The 6,891-nt window shown below is 42.6% G+C and overlaps 1 non-coding gene across 1 annotated transcript; it reads left to right on the plus strand.

The window, feature by feature from the left end:
* The first annotated feature begins 6,143 nt into the window (after window positions 1-6,143).
* LOC130501680 (small nucleolar RNA R71) lies at window positions 6,144-6,249 on the plus strand. The gene has a single exon (XR_008939847.1). It is a non-coding gene; the product is annotated as a small nucleolar RNA R71 (small nucleolar RNA).
* The last annotated feature ends 642 nt before the right edge of the window (window positions 6,250-6,891 follow it).

Genomic DNA, 6,891 nt, shown 5'->3' on the forward strand with positions numbered 1-6,891 from the left:
AATGGAGACTTTGGATGACTTTTCCATTTTTGGCAAATTCTGGAGTGGTAAGTGAAGAACACTCAAGAACACAAAGAAATTTTGCTAAAAAAGGAAAGTTAAGAACAGAGATTATGCGGAAGTGAAAAAGAAATTAAGGTCTCAAGAGCAAGAGAGCTCTGATACCATGTAAGATTTAAAGATTAAGAGTGAAGATTGATGGGAATGAGTAACTAAGAGAGTGAGGTTGAGAGAATCCGAGAGAGAGTTTAGTGAAGTGGTTTCATTGTTTCTATTCACTTGACCTCAAATGGTTCACATACAACATAGATATATCGACATTCTGAGCATAAGAGAACAAAGGAGAAAAGCATAAACAAATGAGAGAGAGAGAGAGTCGCCTGGTCTTGGATAGCGACCTCTCATGAACGGCTCCAAGGCAAGAGTGAAAACATTATTAAACTCTTGCCGACATCCTCCTTCTTGTCTTTACTCTCCAACGTCTCTCTCTTCTTTCAAACACATCAGAGGCGACTTGGGAAGGATCTTCTTGCTGTTCAAGTCTCGTTTACAAGTTGTAGTGTTGCCTTGTCTCACAAGTTGTACGGCCATACTTGTGTTCCAAGGTAACACCACTTCCTTGTATCATTTGAATCTCTTCTTCTCCTCTGATTACTCTTATGCTTCTACGCTTCATCTCAACACTTATGAGATTTATACAACTTCCTGGTTATTCTCAACTGATTAGTTGTTCCAAATAAAGCTTCTTCGATCGTGTTTCATCCTGGTTTGATAATAATCATGAAGATATTGCCATATGTCCGAACAGGCTAATCTGGAATCATCTGGATAGAAAGTGGGATATCTTCTTACTCACAACTCCTATAAGATTTATTCAAATTCCTGGTTATTCTCCACTGATTAGTGGTTCCAAATAAAGCTTTCTATATCGTGGTTCATCCTGGTTTGATAAGAATCATGAAGATAATGGCATATGTCCGAACAGGCTAATCTGGAATCAATAGATAGAAGGTGGGATATCTTCTTGATCACAACACTTATGAGATTTGTTCAACTTCCTGGTTATTCTCCACTGATTAGTGGTTCCAAATAAAGCTTCTTAGATCGTGGTTCATCCTAGTTTGATAAGAATCATGAAGATAATGGCATATGTTCGAACAGGCTAATCTGGAATCATCTCGATAGAAGGTGGGATATCTTCTTGCTTACAACACTTATGAGATTTATTCAACTTCCTGGTTATTCTCAACTGATTGGTTGTTCCAAATAAAGCTTCTTAGATCGTGTTTCATCCTGGTTTGATAATAATCATGAAGATATTGCCATATGTCCGAACTGGCTAATCTGGAATCATGTGGATAGAAAGTGGGATATCTTCTTACTCACAACTCCTATGAGATTTATTCAACTTCCTGGTTATTCTCCAATGATTAGTGGTTCCAAATAAAGCTTCTTAGATCGTGGTTCATCATGGTTTGATAAGAATCATGAAGATAGTGGCATATGTCCGAACAGGCTAATCTGGAATCATCTGGATAAAAGTGGGATATTGATATTCGTGTTCACGCACACCAATTAACCTAATGTGCACACTACCACAATCGAATGGTATGTCGATGTAGCACTTTAGGATCGAATCCACAGAGACCAACTCTTACACTTTATTTCTATTGGATCAATACTTAGCTAAAACAAATATGGGGTTTTGTTTTGAGGGTAACGTGCAAAGCAAGTAAAATAATATAAATGAGAATTCAATTTAAAGAGAAGCCAGCCTAGGGTTACTTCATCGGGTGTTAAAACTTGTGAGCCAAACAATTATTCAAGTGCTAATAAGAACAGTCTAGAACTCGGATCACTCAAGTAGAACAGCCCACTGTCGTGGTACTGCTCCCTATGCTGATCGATCTCACCGTCTAACTGTCGTTGAGGTGAGAAGCGATCGCAAGCAATAGAGATCAAGTCCGATAGGTTCACAAAACACCCTAATATCTACTTTCGCTGATCAGGGATGCAATGCTCATTCAAAACAGATCTAGCAACCTATTACACGGTTAATGAACAGGTTAAACCTATGATCTAACATTAAGCGGCCAGTTTAATACAAGCAATAAGAACAGTTATGAATGAAGACAATCAATGGATTCACTTATCTATGTTTAGCTCACGAAATCAACACCCTAGAACCCTAGACAAGCTAGCCGACTACTCAGCCATGACACAAGAGATCAAAGACATGGATACTGAATAATACTTCATAAAAATAACAGAAACAAAGAGAGGGTTCAGGATAATCTTCTCTATGGAGAGAGAGATGGAGCCTTCTCCCTTTACAATAAGCAAATCCAATAAATCTCAAAGTCTCCAATGGTTTCTTGTGTCTAGAATAGCGTAGAATGATGTAGAAAAATAGAAAAAGAAGTTATATCAAAAGCCACAGGCGGCCAGAGAGAAAAAGAGGATAATTAGGGCAAATCCCGAGATGTTGTATTTTCCTTATTCGTCGGGAACAACCGCGGGATCACTCCGTCTGCTTGTTCCGCTTGATCGGGAACAGTCATCAGACTGTTCTGCGTGAAAATCACCAAACTGCACTGTTTTCTGCTTCTTTTGTTCCAGCAGGTCCATCTCCCATCCAGTGCAACTCCAGACCTGTAATGACTCGAAAAGGACTAGAAAGACTCGATAAAGACTTGAAAACCAATTAGAAAACATATATACAATGATGTATAAAACACCATATATCAATTCCCCCAGACTTAGATCCTTGTTTGTCCTCGAACAAGGCCAAGTATCAAGAACAGGGAGAAAGGTTTGAAAGTGTGGGAACTCTCCTATTCTCAGCAACCATACCTTAACCACGAATCTCTGAACCATACAAGCAGTAAACTAGGACAACACACCCTTACCATAACCCCACTGACTGCTGTTCAAAAATCGGCTCCATACTCTACATCTCAAACCTGAAAAGCAACACTATCGAGACAGAACTCCCTACATTCATTTAAGAGCAGCGTGAGCTTCTCATCACAGGCACTATTCAGGGTAAACGGGCTAGGTGTGGAACAGGCTAATTTTATGGTGGAGTTAAAGAGTGTTTAGGGTCTACCAACTTTTCGTAGTGGATGCAGGATATCGCGCAAAATAGTCGTGAGAGGACGGCTCCATTGATGTCCACAGCCCCTTACTCGTTTTGCTATCTCAGGAGCGATTGTTCTTCTCGTTCGGGAACAATCATCAGACTGCTCCGCTCATCTGTCTGCTCCTCATCCCTTCATATTGATACCTACTCTTCTGCTCGACCTTCCCAATGGCTCATGTATCCTGAATTCTTCTCCTTCTCCATCACCATATGCTAAATAAAATGAAAGATAGATTTTTTTTTTTTTTTTTTTTTTTTTTTTTAATAACAAAGATGGTGAGGTGACGAAGAAGGAGGTAACAAGTAATGTTTGGATTGCCACTGGTGGTTCTTCTGGTTCGGATCATTCTAGTTCTCCACCCATGTTCTTGCACAGCTCATTGGTTATGGAGTGGTTGCTCCCTTAATCTGCTTGTTCTCCTTTTGACTGAATCTGCGCAGCAGTAACGAGTAAGAGGCTGCGTCGATCCTTTCCTCTCCGACCTTTTTGCACATATCTGCACATATAACACTGAAAAACAAATGCATGAAGGTGGAATAAAGGCTAAGGTGCAGGGTGGGAACTAGCTAAAGATGAGATAGCCACTCAGGAACAACAAGATGGATATAAAGGATAAGAAGTCCTGAGTGTAGTTCTCGTTTCCCTGATCTAGTGCCCATAACAAGAAGAATTTCAGTCAAGATTAGGTTCAAGTTATTTGGAGTTAAGTCTACCCAGTGTAACCTGATCGGCTGAGAACTTCTGGAGAATCAAGTGAGATATGTCAGGGTGTTCCGGGTCCACATGTGTGTCTTTCGCCACTGCTAAGGTCACTGAATAAGACAACTAAAGCACGAGGTGGTTAGTGATCAACACAGAATAAGGTCCTAATTCCCACAAACTTTGACTGACTCGATCCTAAAAATTGACTCAAACTGACTCAAGAGAAAAACAAAAGAAAGAAACGAGTTAGTAAACGACGAAGACCCTCCCCCAGACTTACTTCACAACGTCTCGGTGTGAAAATAAATCAGAGAGAAGGTGAAAACAAGAATTTACAATTTTTTTGGTCGAGATACTTACCTGGAGCGGGTGCTCCGAAAAATTCTGGGTGTTCTGTCGCCAGATTTTCACCTGGACGGTTGTTCTTGGCTCCTGCAGAACAGGGAGCTCCGTTTCTGCAACCCAGAATTTTTCGAAGTATCTCGAATTTTTCTGCTTTTTGACCTGAAACTCAATAAACTAAAACGAAAATAAGCAAACAAAAACAAAACCAAGTTATATTTACACTTACCAGTGGGTTGCCTCCCACCAAGCGCTTGGTTAAAGTCACTAGCTTGACTTGGTGACAGGGATCAGTCGGGTTGAGCATGAGGGCTTGTTCCAAAACAAGCTCCACAATCAGACATGTTCAGCTTCAAAACTCTGCTCAACAACCCTTTCACAGCAGCTTCTCCTTTCTCTTTCAGCTCATCAGTGAGAATAACTCTGACTTTAGAGAAAGGTTTAGAGGTACCCTTGCACTTTACCTCATACTCAATGAATTTCTCATCACACCAGTGAGGTGTCAAAGTCATAGTAGGATCTCCTTTGACCTTTTCTTCTGGACTTTCTCTTTCACCCTTGCATTCCCACTGAGTTTCTTGGTATCATTGTGAGGATCTCCATTCAGAACTTCCTTGAACTCACTGTTTTTACCAAGCTCCTTCCTTGGAACAACCTTCAGCTTTTCTCCACTGAACACTGAGATGCAAGAGGCGTGTAGTTTCTGAAATCTGGTGGGAACAGCCTGATAGAAGACATTCTTGTTGATGTGGGAGAAGGAGACTCTCTTATTAGGCATATCAACGATTGCTCCCACTGTAGCCATAAATGTCCTTCCTAAGATCAAAGGCATCTCATGATCCTTGTTCATCTCAACAACCTGAAATTCAGTATGGAGAACACAGTCCCCAACTTGGACAGGAAGGTTGCGAATGGTGCCATAAGGAACTGCTCTGGAAGAGTTTGCAAAAGTCAGAGTCACCTGAGAAGGCTCAACATCAGCAATGCCCAACTTGTCTACAATCGCTTTTGAGACAAGATTCACACAAGACCAGAGTCACAAAGAGCTTCCTCAAATTCTACTCCAGCAATGGAACATGGAAAAGCAAACTTTCCAGGGTCATCAACCTTAGGCAACACCTTCAGGTGTCTAGGTGGAATCGGATAGGGAACCTTAGGAACATAGACTCGCACTGGTGGAATATCAGTAGATCCGTCGGGAGCGGGAGCAGTCGTGGAGCAGTCGCGGGAGCAGTCACTCTAGAGCTAGCAGACTGCTCTGTTCTCTGTTCTGCGCCCAGAACAGTCTCAGCGAACAGTTGTTCCGCTTGTTTTTCCTCAGATTTCTCACGTCTCTGCTCGGTTGCATTACAGTGCTCAACCCTAGGATTCATCACACTTTTTCCACGAATGATCTCTTGCTGTCTTTTAACAGTTTCAGCAGTTTGAGCAAGCTGAACATCAATCTTCTTTATGTGGTTGCTCACAGTATCATATTTTGAATTCAGCTCGGTGAACATGCTGTCCATCCTGGTGTTGATGTCTGTGGTAACCTGATTCAGTGCCTTGACCTGAAGTTGCTGGCTCTGGAGCATCTGCTGCATCATAATGTTCAGATTTTTCAGATCATCTGGCGGACTGTTCCCTGCAGTCGGAGCACTCGCGGCTGGAACAACTTGCTGATTGCTCTGCGGGATGGTGTTCTGATACCCAGATCCTTGTGCCTGGTTGTTCTGCAGTAGCTGATCGACCTTAGCTGTTAGCTCATCAATTTTCTGGGTGTGTACACTGTTCCCTTTCTTGGAGCGGTTGCTCTCCTGATTCTCATTGGCTGAGCTAGCTGCCATGTTCTCAATCAGCTGGAGCGCTCCATCAGTGGTCTGAGTCATGAAGTCTCCATTGCTCGAAGAGTTTAGAGCACCTTGGTATTTCCAGTCCACCCCATCATAGAAAATGCCCAGGAGGTAATCATCATCAAATCCATGGTGAGGGCATTCTCTCTGGTAGTCATTGAAGCGCTCCCATGCGTCACAAAAAGGCTCATCATGGAGCTGTCTGAATGAGGTGATCTTGTTCTCAATGTAGCTGTTCTCGCCTTAGAGTAGAAATGGTTGAGGAACGCTGATCGGACCTGTTCCCACGAAGTGAGAGAGCCGGTAGGGAGAGAGTTCAACCACCGTGCAGCTTTTCCATCAAGAGAGAATGGGAATAGCATGCACTTGATGTAGTGTGGCACACCATTCGCACGAGTGAAACTGCAGACTTTTTCGAAATTCTCAATATGCTCCATTGGAATTTCTGCAGAGAGACCAGAGAACACTTTTCGCTGCACCCAGATCAATCAGAGCAGGCTTGATCTCGAAGTCCTGCCTGGTGCAGAGTGGAGGAACAATGCAGAGCGCGTGTAGGAATGTTCCGCGGAAGGTTTCTCCTCTCCCCGATTGGAACAGTCTGCGCAGCTTGTTCTTGCCGCGCGAGAGCAGCCTGTTGAGCTATATTGTTCTGCAGCTGCTTGCTGAGCTTGGTATGGTCTGCTGCATCTGAAGATCTGTTGGTTGCATCAGTTGCATTGCTGCAGCGAGATCATCTTGATGACCGTGATCACCCATGGTTTGGTGTCAGTGGCCTTGGCTGTTGTCTGTTCTGATTTTCTAAACCTTGCGATCTCCTGCAACAAAGAGAAAAGAGCAAGTTAGGTCTTAGACTAAATAAATAACCGAAAATA

Source organism: Raphanus sativus, unplaced genomic scaffold (assembly GCF_000801105.2).
Source record: "Raphanus sativus cultivar WK10039 unplaced genomic scaffold, ASM80110v3 Scaffold0253, whole genome shotgun sequence".
NCBI classification, from domain to species: Eukaryota; Viridiplantae; Streptophyta; class Magnoliopsida; order Brassicales; family Brassicaceae; genus Raphanus; species Raphanus sativus.